Raw genomic sequence first — 14936 nt, 5'->3', positions numbered from 1 at the left:
TTATAGCTCAAGCTTATAGTACATCTAACAAATTAAAAGGACTGGATTTAAAGCACATCTCAAGTATTTTGCAGTGTTTTACAGGTTTTCTTCCAGGATTGCCCTTTATCTCCATTTATCTTCCCATCACATCAGATTTTAAGGTTTTTACGACTCAAAAACAAGAGTATGGCAAATAGTTTTCAAACCCTTTGATGCATTTTTTTTTCTTACTTTTCAACAAAAACAAAACACGTGCATTGGAATACATCCATCTACCCCTTTTCTATATCTGCTGCTCTTTGCAGGGTTGCAGGAGAGTGGTTATTGAGTAGAAGGCAGCAAATCGTCTGGCAAGGTCAGGTGGGAAAAAAAATAAAGCTGCCATATGATAGCTGCAAAATTATTTCAAAATTCTTCAAATCGGGAGTGCTCTGATAGCGCAGGAGTTAAGCACCACCCACATAGAGAGGCCTTAGTCCTCGACTCAGCCGTCGCAGGTTTGAGACCTGGCCTGCTGACCTTTGCCGCACGTCTTCCCTCTCTCTCACTGCCTACTTTCCTGTCCTGGCACTTTCAAATAAAGGCCATTAGAGCCAAAGCAAACCTTACAAATAATTCTTCCAATCATTCAAGTGATGCTTTGTTAAAGCACCTTTTGATTTACTTTAGCATCCAGGAGTCTTTGGTTGGGATCCATCAACATCCCACAACTTGTGAACATGCAGCTACCTCGAAAAAGTGCTCTACTTTTATCAGAGGATGCGAGGACATGTCTTGTCCAAAGCCTTCTTTTGGTGACCCCTTAAATTTTCTATTGGTGAGGTCAACCCATTGCTGTTTCGATGCGCGTTTGTGCTCACAAAGATCCTGAACAATAAAGACTTCTTGAACCTTAACATTGAAACAGACAACTGAGTGTTTCTCGGCGAAAACTGACTGATATTTGTGGCTTCATCCACGCTGACAAGAACTTCAGCTCCATCTGAAGAAAAGGAACCCCAGAGCATGGCCTTGTCACCACCATGCTCCACAGTTAGTGTTGCATTATTTTTGATCATGTGGATTGCTGTTTCTCACCCGAACGTACCTTCAAAAATGCTCTTTAGTTTGATCAGACCATAATCCTTTCTCCCAGAAGGCTCTGTTAGATTTTTTTGTTTTCTTTGGAATAAAAGAATTTAATGTGCAACCCTGCTGCTTAGTTGAAATGTGAATACAACAATACAACAGAACCTTTTCACACATAAAAACACAAAGCATTCTTGCTGGAAGCCCCCACCACACAATGTTACTGCTGGCCTATTAGCAGCCTTCCTGATCGTTTTTTCCAAAGTTTCACAAATTTTGGAAAAACCTCAGATTTTTGTCCTCGTTTTCTCAAATTTTCTTCAAAATTGCATTAAAAGGTGCAACATTATCAAAATGAGACCTAAAAAAAAAAAATTTAACGAATTTGCCCATGCAGCCAGCCAGCTTACCTTAAATTATCGAACTGGGGCCATGCCTGAACACCGAAAGTTTTTCACAGGATAAATACAGAAGAGGCTAATAGTCTTGCTTTTTTACATGCTTGTAAAACACTTTCCACTTGTTTGCTAAACAGCACAAACTTTTATTGGATGGCTGGTCTCTTCATGCATCAAATTAGTAGTTCACTACTTATCGATTTTTCTGTGGAACGCAACTCAAAATTAAATGGGAAAAATTCATCTGTTTGTGTATTTTTTTCACAGAGTATCTAAACTTTCCAAGGAGAAAACATTTGCTTTGGAGAATGGAATACGTTAGTGCAAAGCTACTTCACTTACTATCGGAAGGCATTTGCAAACAAGCCAGCCGTGGAGTGGCATGCATTTTCCTTGGCACTGATTGGCTGTTCTCAGAGATAGGGAAACCATGGATGTTGGCTTCTGCAGAAGTTTTAAGACGGTTTGGTCTAACGCATTTATTTGTAGCTCTGGCTACAGCCTTCCTCACAATCCCACAGCATGACGCATGAAACAACTACAAAAAACCCCAAATGTCTTTTAATGCAAATTAGCATTTCAAAGAAAAAATAAATAAAACAAACCTTTTATATGTCAAGCATGTTCTATATCAACTTGGTTAAAGTTTATTTTGTAATTAAAAGTAGAGGCGCAGGCTGTGTTATCTAGGTCCTAACTAGAGGGTGGGCAGCTTATGAGGAAACAAAACCTCATAAGAAGTCAGAAATTGACTCAGTCAGCTCCGCCACATGAGAGATAAAAGCAAAATTGATCAATTGAGTGAGTCAAGAGTTTCTACACTATAATGTAATAAGGCAAAATGTTTGCATTCCTGATTTTTGTGGGAAGCCATTTGGTTATGAATTTCAGTCATAATGACATTTTATTGTTATGTTAAAATTTCAAAAGCAGTACTTGGTGGTTGTAACAGTGCACCTAGAGAGGCACAGTGATCGAAGTCTGATCCAATAGAAACAAAACAAGACGCAGCATGAGTTCTTACACAACTAGTTCCCAAATTAAAACAATCAAGACACTAAAATGCAAAAATCAAATTAACAATAAGATCAACACAAGAAAAAGTAAAGATCGATTGTATTGAGTGATCATATATTATTCAACATGAATGTGTTCGGCCTTGTGTGATAACAGAGTGACATCAAGTGTTTGTTAAATGATGTTTTTCCAACTGCGTCGCAGCGATCACTTGTTCATCCTCCATCACTTGTCGTTCCTAAAAACAGCTGTGATCACCTTTACACATCTTCGCCCAGTTCTTCATCCGCTCACCCCACCACGGTTCAGTTTCCACCTAAACCCGATTTCCCCCAATAACCCTGTCCCTCGGCTCATGTGACAGGCTGTACCAAGCGGCTAAGTGGCAGACTAGCAGCTTTAGCTCGGAGTGAGGCTCAGCTGAGCAGTTCCAACATGGCACCTCACCTTCTGGGACTCGGCTGTATAATGCTGTCTGTAATAGTTATGGCTGTTATTCTTGATCCAGATAAAATGAAAGATGACAGACCCAAACCTTTTTCCCCTCTAAATTCAAACCCAGACTGTATGTGTGCAGTAAGTTTGAAGAGCTAAAATGAGCAACCCCCTCTCCCCCCATCCACACCAAATCTTCTACTTTCAGCACCTGACTGAAAGTTTTTAGTTGGGATCAGTGAACATTCCCAGCACCACATGATGATCCGTGCATGTGCCGGTTCTGAGAAGGACCGCAGGGTGTTTGTGTGTGTGTGGCGAGGGGGGGGGGGGGGGCAGGGTCAGGAGGAGTGTGTGACTGTGGCCTAGTGGACCATGGAGAGAGAACAGTATGTAGGACAGGGCCTCGCTCTCACCGACCTATCCCGGCTTGAGCCGCGGCTGGGCGTGCTAAATTTCTGCATGCATGATCAATGGTGCTGGATGAAAAAAGAGAGGAGAAAGACAGCAGCAGGATGGGGGAGGGGAGAGGAACAAGTCAGGGCACTGTTAAAAGACAGATTGGAGCAAAAAAAATGATCAGGTTTTTCATTCTACCAAAGTTAGCGCAGAGTTTTGATTTTCATTCAACCAGCACCTGGTGCAGACAAGCAATGAGACTGAGATTTTCCTTTCCATCTTGAGAAAGTTTGACTAAGTTGTTTTAAGGGCTTAGGCAACAGTTTTGGCTAATTTAAAAATCTGGCAAAGCTTGCGTGGAAGCAAAATTTACACAACTGCCTGTGTGAGAGAGCGTGTGTGTGCGGGCGTGGGTGTGTCAGTGTTTGAGAGAGCTTTTCAGTGCACTCTTTGCCCTCCTCTCCCCTAACCCGTCACCATCCCTCTATCTTGTCACTCTGCCACCTCAGTTGTTTGTCTAGTGCAGGTCTTCACTGTTTTTGTTTCCTTGACCACGACCGACCCAGAGCAGAGAACCTTTTGTCAGGGAGCGACCTCTGACCTGTCAGGGCCTGGGACTTGCTCTCCAAGACCCTTGAGGCGGTTTGAAAAAGAGCTGAGGAGGGGAGTCAGTGGAAAAGACTCAGAAAGCAGTGTTCGGATCAATATATTAACAATGTCAAAGCCTTTATTTAGCTAGAAGGGATTAAGATAAAGCATCTCTTCCTCCTAGTAAAACACCTTCTTTCTTTTCTTTTTGCTTATTTAGTTTTTGTGTTATAAAGAAAGGTTCAATAGCAAAAGGTAAAGAAAATTACAAAAAAATATATATGTTTATTTAATCAGGCAGGATGATTTAGAACAATTTTGCAACTTGGCAAGTGGCAGGACCTAAGGGAGAAGAGGGAAGAAGGGGCTATAAAAATAAATGGTAGCAAGCTGTTTTATAGTCTGATTATTTGTTGATCTTGGATTGTTGTTTTTGTATGTTAATAGTACGTTTCTTATGGTACCGTAAGTCACAGCTTCACAAGATTATGCTAATCATGGTAATTAACATTCATCCATCTATCCATCCATCTTTTTCCGCTTATCTAAGATCGCTTTGTGAAGCAACAGGATTGATCCTTAGACATCACTCTCCTCCAATCCTGCCTGGACTTGGAATGCCTTGGGGTCTTCCAGAATGAGCTGAAGTCTCTCCAGAAAGTTCTGGACTTTGTTACGAGGGTCTCCTCCTAGTGTGGCGTGTCTGGAAATCCTCCAAATGAAGTCGCCCAGGTCTGTCTCCTGATCTGACCACCTCCACTTTGAGCTCCTCATCCCATCTCTACGCCTGAATCCAGCCACTCTTTGGAGAAAGCTCGTTTGGCCACTTGTACCCGGCCTCTTGTCCTTTTGGTTAAGGTCCATTTCTCATGACCACAGGTGAGGGTCATAGAGGGACCAGTTAATCAAGAGCTTTGATTTTGGCTCGACTCTTTCATCACCAAAGCAAACCGGAGCATTGCTGGAGATGAAGCCCCAATCTGTCTCCCCATTTCTTGTTCCATTCTACCATCACTCATGAACAAGAAGCCAAGATACTTGAGACTTAAACTCATCCGCTCAAGGCAGAGATTGACAACCAATCAGTCCACGTATTAACTGGAGTAATAAAAATAGTAGAGGACCTGTGTTGCTGTCACCAGGCCAAGTAAATCAATCCCAAAAGTGTACTAAATATAAAAAAGACATGAAAATGTTTTACAAATGACTGTCATCTGCATATAAGTGTACTTCAGATGCCCAAAAATGTTTGGATCAACATAAGATTCTCACTGTATGATGAACTTGCTTTTTTACGGTATTAACACAATCATTTAAAATAAAAATCTATAGAATGTTCCACAGTAAATCTGGTACAGCGACGCATATTCATAAGGCAGCTAAAATAATTTACATTTATTACAGTTGTAATAACATTTTAAAAAATACAAAATACATATCTATCAAATTTAATAGTGTATTAAAGTAAACATCGTTAGTATGCATAATATTGCAGCTTTACTCTAAGGTTTCACAGTAGCTTTAGAGTGGTGAGTGGCTCTTTTTATGAAATAACTATTAAACAAAATTGTCTTTCTTAAAAATAAGGGAAAGGTATAAATGGGGAATGGAATATGTTACTCCAACGTTTCCTCTAGTATCTCATTAAAAGTATTTCAAAACACTGAATCAGTTTGATGTAACATTTGTGCTGGTTTGAATCTGTAACTGTTTGAAACCCTGACTCACCTTGATATCATTAGCCAGGCGGTACATACTCCAAATTAATTTTTTAAAATAGAAAATCAAATAGGGATAAATAAATTCTTGGGAAACACCCACAGATTCTGTAAGTGGAACTGATGTGTTATTGTCTAAAGTATAAAACTAAGTTCTGTTAGATCCATTGTTTCTAAACCAGTTCAGGTAAAACGCTCCGAGTCCTATAGAATCATGTCTTTTCCATAGATGACTAAGTAAACAACCTAAAAGGCCGTATGCTCTCTCTCCCTCTCGCCTCTCGGAGCCTGAAGCTTGCATTTGAATGCGATTCAAAATGGCCTCACTGAGTAAAACCAAGTCTGCTGATAAAGATGGATGAAAACGATACATTTTAACAATCAAAAACTCCCTCAAAGTGGAAATCAAGAGGCTTTCTGAAAGCTCTCCGTTTGCTGAGTGTTTTTTTTTTTCTTCCCTTTTTCACCTGGCAGGTGGCGAGGGGAAGAAATCATTACATGGGACAGGAGATGGGAGGGAAACAAGCACACCTGCGAATGTGCCAGGAGCTCCACCTCCGTCCTCCAATCACTATCCCGGCATCCCTCAGGGGAGAAGGTGTGGCAGGGGCAGACAGACAAAGGGAGGAGAGAAAGGCAGAGGAAGGAAGAGATTGAAGGGGAGATTTACATGCAACAGTTGACTGGAGTTCGAGTTAACCTTTTATTAATCACAGCCACACTAAACAAACTAGACTGATGGTGCTGGGAGGCTACGAGAGTGTCTTCCAAAGGTGACTTCCTGCGAGAGCAAACACACCACTGCCTATCTACCTTAATGACACAGGACTATTTTTGTCTGACGGCCGCATGGGGTGGTTGGCAGTGGGGGGGGAGGCTGAGCACCAGCGGAAATCTGTGCTGTAATACCACACAGACAGACGGCTGGGCGGACAAACCCAAGAACACACACACACACAAGCAAGCAAGCGACTGGGAGTTACACAAAGGCTTGTGGCTACAAATCAGCAGAGACCTAGCACTTAAAGACAGATTGTCAATACCCCAGTTGCCGCCATGGCGATTGCTGAGAGGATCACAGTTTGGAAAAGGACTGTCTATCCATCACTGTTGCTCTTGGTGCATTATTAACTAGAAGATATCTAATTATTCTGCATCTCATGTCACATCTACAGACCTATGCTCGGCATGGCTTGAATTCACAGAACCAAGAAAACGTGTTGAAAAAGTGGAATGTATGGCATCTTGCGGAGCTTTTTGTGATCCTTGAACACATTTTTTTTTTTGTCATGTTAAAGCCACATACTTGAAAACATTTCATTTGGATTTTGTATAAAAGATAAACACGAAGTGCTGCATTAACTTGAAGCAAACGGAAAATCGTGGCCTTCCTGATGTAACTGCCTAAATCAATTTTTGCCAAAAGTGATTTTGGCAAGAGCAAAAAAACTAAAAATGAAAAAATCACCATTGCTAAATTAATAACTACAGCCATTATTTTAGGAAGGTCATAAAATGTCTACAAAGTGTAGCATGAATTTAAAATCAACAACTTGTAGGAACAAGTCTTTTGAGGCTCTTTAAGTTTTGACCAGCTAAGGAGTTATAGTAGTGGGACTGGACGAAGAAGAGCTTTTTTCAAGTATTGCCACAGATTCTCTTCTCTGGACTTTAACTAGGCCTCTCTAATATATAAATTTTGATCTGGTTGTGTGTTTAGGGAAGTAGTTCTGATTTAAAGTAAGCTTCTATCATGTTCTATTGTCTTTTACAGCCTCTAATGAGTTGGCCTACACAGGATAGACTTATATGTGACTCATTCTGTCTTAACATAAACTCTGTCCCTGCCAACACAAGCATCCCCACAGCATGATACTGCCATCACTATGTTAGGCTGTCATTACGGTGCGCTCAGGGTGATTTTTACGACCAGAATACCTTCTTCCATGTGTATGCTGTGTCTCTCACATAGCTTGAGGCTTCCTGTTGTATGCCTTGGCCTTCCTGGCGTTCTTTGTTAACCAATGTACTCTCACAAACCTCTGACACTTTCACAGAACAGCTGCAATTACACACTAATTGGGTGATTACAGGAAGCCTTTCCTTGCACTGGGTTTTAATTAGGATGCATCATTTTAAAAAGGGGTAATATAAACATGCACGCCACACTTTTCAGTTTTTAATTTGGATAAAATTGAGGAAAGCATCTATAATTTTTCTCCCACGTCACAATTAATATGCCATGTGAAATCCCACTAAGACACACTGATGTCTGCGGTCGCAATACGATAAAATGTGGAAAAGTTCAAGGGGAATACCTTTGCAAGCCACTGCATGATCTCGCACTGCGTTTGAAAAGGGTAGTTGCGATTATGAATGAGGTGTATTCTTTTTCACGTGAAGGCTGATGCTTACTCATATTTACAGTAGACGCCTCATCCGACCTCCTCCGGTGGGAAACCGGTGAAGTCACGGGGCAAGTGTTGGGAATCGCACAACTGCACACACAGATGCAGTCACGACCGTCCCCGAGACCATCGTCATCGTGCTGACCTAGAAGGCAAGGCTGCACGGTGACTCATCGGTTCTTTTGCGGGTGATGTCGCTCGAACACATGATGGAGCTCACACCAGGGCGCCGGAGCAGGGTGGGAGGAAGGCAGAAAGAAAGTGAAATCAGATGCAGGAAGAGAAAATAAGGAGGAGGGAGTAGAGAAGCTTGGCTGGACGGATGGATGGATGGATACCTGGAGGTGGGGACCGTGGGGGGGAAACAAGAAGTCCATACAAGCTGCTTCTAAACACACTCCGTGTATCTCTTTTAATCCTTTTTCCACTCCCCCCTCCATTTCTTTTCATGGGACCTATCATCACCATTCCTAGGTTCTATTTATAGGACACCACTGTCCCCCTGTCCCCCCTGCCTATGTGCAGTGTGTCTTCGTGTGTGTGTGTGAGAGAGAGAGAGAGAGAGAGAGAGAGAGAGAGAGAGAAAGAGAGAGGGGGTGTGTGAATGTATGCAAGAGAGAAAGTATGTGTCTGCTTTAAGGAAAACCTTAAGAAAGCATTGTCTCTCACTCTTAATCTCAGCGTGATTTGACTCATTGAACAGAATCTAGGCGGAAGCCAGGTGTGTTTGTGTGTACATAAAAGGAAGGGTTAAATGAGCTCGATTTATCCCACCTTTCCTGTCGTTTCCGGCATGCATGCGTGGGTGTGTGTGTTGACTCCTAACTGACTCCTAAAATGTAAACCACAAAGACCTGGGAATACACAAATCATTCCTGGAAACTGTTTTGTTTTGGGGTATTTTTTATTTGTTTGTTTTTTGCTTTGGCTGGAGATGTGCCTGTACCTCTGTGCCTGTACCTCTGCCTGCCTATGCCTATTCTGAAGAGTTGGACGGGAAACGCTGATATTCCTTTTATACCAACGCGCAGTCCGGTGCTGAACAGCTGTTTAGACGTGCACTGCGGCATGCAGGCCCTTCGAGCCTGATGGAGGGCTGTGGTTATTGATTTATGAGCCCTGGTTTGTGGTCTAATCACCAACTGACACATTTGGTCATCACACTATAAACTATTAGTTAAGGCAGACATGACATTAGCACTTGCAGTGAATAATGGACCACTTAAATAAATATCTAAGCATTTCAAAGAGATGAATTGATGCTGTAAGTACAGTTGAGACCTAACTTTTATTTTTATTTATTTTGATTAAAAATGTACAGTTAGCCAGACTTCCTGGTTTAGGTCGGCTAAGATTATAAAAAAAAATGATGTCCACACAATAAGAGATTTCAATCATTTTTTTCACATCACAACATTTTGACGAAGAATAAATTATGACGTCATGATTTTTGGAAGCTGCTGGTGGGTGAAATACAGGGACACCTGTAGATCAATTCTAAGACACATTTTAAATAAACTGCTTTGTTTTGTGTCTTCACTGAAAAATAAAAAAAAAGTCAACAAAAACCTGACTTGTGGCCTCCACTTGTCCAGCCATCTTCAGGAAAGAGAGGAGTTCTGTGTACTAGAGATTAACTTATTTTGGAGCGAAATATGTGTCAATCCAGAGAACAAAAAGTAAATATCTTGTGAAGATGCTGACTAAAGCTGGACAGTGGAAGCAAGCCTTCTACCAGAATGAGTCATTACTCTAAAGGCAACATAAAATGCTGCATTTCAGATTGTAAATGGACTCAGGGACAAAGATCTTGATTTTGGAGACATGTCATGTGGCATGATGAGACTAAAATTGACACAAATGGGTCTTCAAAATAGACAATGACCCTAACCGTAGCCCCCTGTTAGCTACGAAGTGGCTTAACAGCAACAAAGTCAATGTTTTGGAGTGGCCATCACAAAGACCTGATCTCAGCCCGCTGAAATTTTGAAAACAAAGGCAAAGCAGCCTACAAACCTGACTCGGTTTCACCAGTTCTGTTGAAAGGAATGGGCCAAAATTCCAGCAAAAGATTTGATAAATTGAAAATACCTGATAGATTAACTTACGAGTTACCTTCACATTGAAAAACTATAAATAATTTCTGTAATCATAACGGATCTAAAACTAACAATTTTATTCCGATTTAACGTCAGTCACTGAAAAAAAAAAAAAAGTTAAGACAGTAGAAGAACTAATTAACTTGACCAAGAAAAAAAAAAGTTTTAAAATGTAACGCACACAGCAAAGGTTTCAAGAATTAAATGTCAGTTTGCACCATTTAACTTGTGACGGTTTACAAGTTTGTTTTTTTTAAGGGGTGCCAGACAGGTATTCCCCCTGACAGTTAAGATTTGCAAAGTTATTTTACTTTTATATTTTTTTAAACCGGTCAAACAACAACCACACACTTCAAAGCTGTTGGCCATTTAATACAATGAACAATAATATTTATTATAAAAATGATAATAATAATAGCAATTGTTATTATTATTATTATATATTATACAAAAGTTATTACTTTTTTTCTTTACACTCATAAAAAAAACTAACAAAAAAATGCAATGTAATTTTTGTTTTTTCATGTTCATAAGCAAATACACACAAATCCATTCTTTTCATCTGCACTGGACAAAGGTAACATTTTAATATTATTGACCATAAGTCATTAGGTTTTAGTAATACAGTTTGTTTCATTCTAGGACTTATGAGTAACTTTTAACTCTTTGACGTCACACGCGTCCCAGGTCTTTCGGCTTGCCAGTCGGAGAGGCTGGCGCACAGGAGTAGATGTATTTTTATTTATGTTGTTTTTATCGGTCCATTCAGCGTGACAGTGATGCGATTAGTATACTTCAACAAAAACAGGTATTCCCCCTGACAGTTAAGATTTGCAACCTGAAGTTGTATACTTCAGGTTTTTGTTGCAATAGTTCATGCAAGGGACACATTGGCGGAATGATGGCGGCGGTTCTTGCTCTGACACTGTCTGGAGGGAATCCGCCATCTTTACAAAAGGAAAGAAACCGCTAGAACAGCGGGCCAATCAGGTGAGTTCAAGGGAAAACGGGGCGTGGTCAGGGGCGTGTCCTAGAGTGTACCAGGACGGGAGGGGCCGAGGGAGAAGAAAATGGACCTTACCAGAGGGGCCGCTTTTCATTGGCTGATGCCCATTCTACGTGGTCACGTGCGTGGCCGTCTCACAAACACACTTAGCTTCCCGTTAGCTAAGTACAGCATAATGGCAGAACTGATACAACTTCTACACCTTGAAGCCTGTCTGCTACACAGTCTTATGTTAGCTAAACAGATCAATATGCAATGTGTGCTGTATCTGACATACACTAAAGATTTTATTTTAGCAGAAAAGGCTTTGGACTAAACTGTTACTCGTGTTAGCCACGCTAGCTCCAAGTACAGCTAGTTAGTCAACCATCGCTGTGTTCAGGGAAGCGCTGATTAATAATCGAGAAATAAATATCAAGCCTGGAAACTTGATATCGTAACGGACTGAATGTTATGTTTTTAACGTAATCTTTGCTCGTCTTTCGGGGCGCAGGCGGTTGCCACGGTAACAGGTGTGCTTAAACTACAAAGAAAGAGAGAGAGTAAAAAGGTAGGAGTGGTTTTGAGTTGATCACCTGTTGGGGTTATTTTACCTTTGTTTACCTTTGCTGTGGCGCATTACAGCCGCTGTAGTTTCTAAACGTTGGACTAATTACCTCGTTCGTTTGTGAGTTTATGTCATTCACAACAAACATCAAATAGAACAAATATATTTCATAAAATTTTAACAAACAAATGGCTTCTACCGCAATAATTATGTGAAATTAAATTAATTATATCCCAACTTCAGAAGATTTGCCTTTACCTTTACAGAGCTCTTTGGTTCCTGCTATCAGTCTGTAGCTTCTCATATTGACGTCATCAAACCAAATGTCAGATCTACCATAACTGACTGACACCTGCTGGCCTCAGGTTTGCAACCAGCTTATGACTGAGAAACCAGTAACCTCCTCCCAGATGATGACCTGAACTTGTTAGTTCCTCTGTCCATTGTAGTAGCTGATATATTGTGAAAATCCGGTAGAAATGATGCACTAATCGAGTCACGTTTACATAGAAACAAAGAGCAGCGAGGCTTTGTTTGTGAGACTTGCGGTCACGTGGGTCGGTTGGGTCGGTTGTGGGCGGAGCTTGGTAAGGTCCATAGTGCAAACACCGGGTTCTTACGTACGGAGCCCTTTAGGGGACATTGAGATTTTTTTTTTTTTTTTGCGTTATCTCGCAATACTTTTGCGTTACCTCGCAATACTTTTGAGTTACCTCGCAATATGCTTACTGCAATATTTGCTGGTCTATATTGTATACAGTCACAAGTGTCAATTTAAAATTTCAAATGTATACACATTTAAAGAGCCTCAGTGTTTATTCTTAACACTTTGGTGCAAAAAAATTGATTGTAAATCGATTTATTCGCTACAAGTTTATGTCTGTTTGTGTAAGGTTGCACATGAAAACGGCCCTTTAAACCTTTCAGACTATCAACACAACAGAGACACAATCAAAACGGTCAGATGACTTATTACCCAACGCTAATAACTCAGAAATACTCAAAATAGTTTGGATGTATTTTTTCTTCTTTCCTACTTATGGAAAGTTTCTGTTTATATCATAGGTTTGTGGTGCATTTCTATCCTAAAGAAAAATATATAAAACGTAAGATATTTCACAACGAGATATTAACATACATGTTATATCTCTTTTCCATGGAAAAACCTTACGAAAGCCTTATATTATAGCAGAAAGTATTTTGGCCACCGTATAAAAGACTTACAGTATTCACTTATGCCGCAATAACTAACCAGTACTTCATTGAGAGAGAACGCAAAACCTTTTGCGAGATAATGCAAAAGTTTTGCAAAGTAACGCAAAAGTATTGCGAGGGAACGGAATACTTTTCTGAGGTAACGCAAAAGAAAAGAAAATTCCCCTTCCTAAAACGTAAAAAAGAACAAAAAATTAGAACTTCATTTAAATTTGTAAACATAATGCAACAACTTTCTCTAATCGGATTCAGTTTTATTTACAAATCAAATTTTATATATAATAAAAACAAAGTACACCCACATGATCTAACATTATTAAAACATAATTTCAAAAATCACACACATACCAAAAACATATGATACTTATTAACAGGACCATAACCTAAAGAGGCAACCTTTTCTATTTGCCATGGAAGTAAAATGTTAATCATTGTAAGATCCAGAAATGTAATCTCCTCTACTGCTACCCCCAGCAGCCTTTTGGCATGCAGCCCATGTAATCACACTTCCGCTACCGTGTGCTTTCCTCTTTAGAGCATGCGTTTGCTGGTTTTGCACCCAACTGATTTGGAAGAAACCTTTCCCCGCTGAGCTAAATATGTTGGAGTAAATATATTACTGTGGTTTTTAGAAAAGTATAATCCCGTAGGTTTAAGTAGCATTTTCAACACCGTTATGTAATCTGAGCCGAACTGTGAGCTGTTGCAGAAAGTTTTATTTCTAATCCCATCTTTTGTGTAAAGTTTGAACCACAGGACTGTCGAAGCTGAATTGCGAAAGTAGTTCAGTGTTCATGGCATCGTTGTAGGAGCTTTTCCAAAGCAGCGTATTTATTTATTCAGTATTTATTTATTGAATTACTGATTCTTGTCATTTTGGTTTCATATCTCTCAATGTAATTTTTTATGCTTCTATTCACTTGGTTCAACATGTAACTCATAAGTACCTTACTTTGAGACACTGGCTTTAATATCCACGAATAAAACACATGAATACAAAACATCAGTTTTAATTTAATTTATGAAGATTGTCAGTAAAAACAATAGACAGTAGAAACATTTTTAAAAAATAACAGAACTCTTTTAACTGATTAGATTACAGATCTAATACAAACTTAACATTATTTACTTCCATTGTGTTCTTTATGTTATTATGTCCTTTGCTTTACTTTTGAACGTATTCATCAAATACTCTATGTTATTGCACACAATGAGAGATTGTAGGATTTTTGTGTGGAGTGCTTCCTAAAAATGACCCTTCACTTACTGTTTTCCTTTCATTTTAAGTACCTAAGATTTATGCTTTGTGGCAGTTTTGTAGTCAGGAAACAAAAAAGGAGTAAAGTTGAGAGCTTAGTCCCAAAAAGAACAAATAAACATGATTTCTTGATCCTGGTGTTGCATTGTACTGTGACATTGCATGCGTCAGAGCAGCACCAAAAATCACTTATTTCTGCTGTAAAATTGAAAACTTTGTTCACTTCCTGTTTGCATAACCTCATAGCCGCAGCTGCAACAACACACTCACAGTCTGGGACATCTCAGTGGGTCATCAGAAGTTGCCTTTTATCTCAAAACCCAAAATGCGACTGAATAATACAGGTTGCATATAGGTGCTGTAAAGGAACAGAGAAAGATGAGAGGTGGGCTCAGTGCCCACAAGGAACAGTTATAGGGAGATAGTGAGGATTTAGATGAAAAAGAGATGAAGGAAAACATCATACAAAGAGAAGCAACAGGAATAAAATGAGGAAGAAAGAGCAAATAAAAACAGAGGGTGTGTGTATCGTCATTGTGTGTGTGTGTGTTTGTGACTGTGTATGTGTGTGCAGCTGTGCCGAGTCGGAGCGAAGGGAGGCGTGAGCAGAGGGGGTCCATTGTGGGTCTTTGTGTGGCTCAGATTGTCCTCTTCTCTGGGAAAGTGGAAACTCAACACTTCTCTCCAGAGGTCTGGTTACCAGGTGAGAGAAGAGGAAAGAAAAGAGAGAGGCAGAGAGAGGAAAACAGAGTGAGAGTGAGAGCTGCATAGGTGTGGAGAGAAACAGACACGGAGAAG

This window comes from Xiphophorus hellerii, chromosome 20 (assembly GCF_003331165.1).
Source record: "Xiphophorus hellerii strain 12219 chromosome 20, Xiphophorus_hellerii-4.1, whole genome shotgun sequence".
Lineage (NCBI taxonomy): Eukaryota > Metazoa > Chordata > Actinopteri > Cyprinodontiformes > Poeciliidae > Xiphophorus > Xiphophorus hellerii.
Note: the sequence above shows the minus strand (reverse complement) of the source record.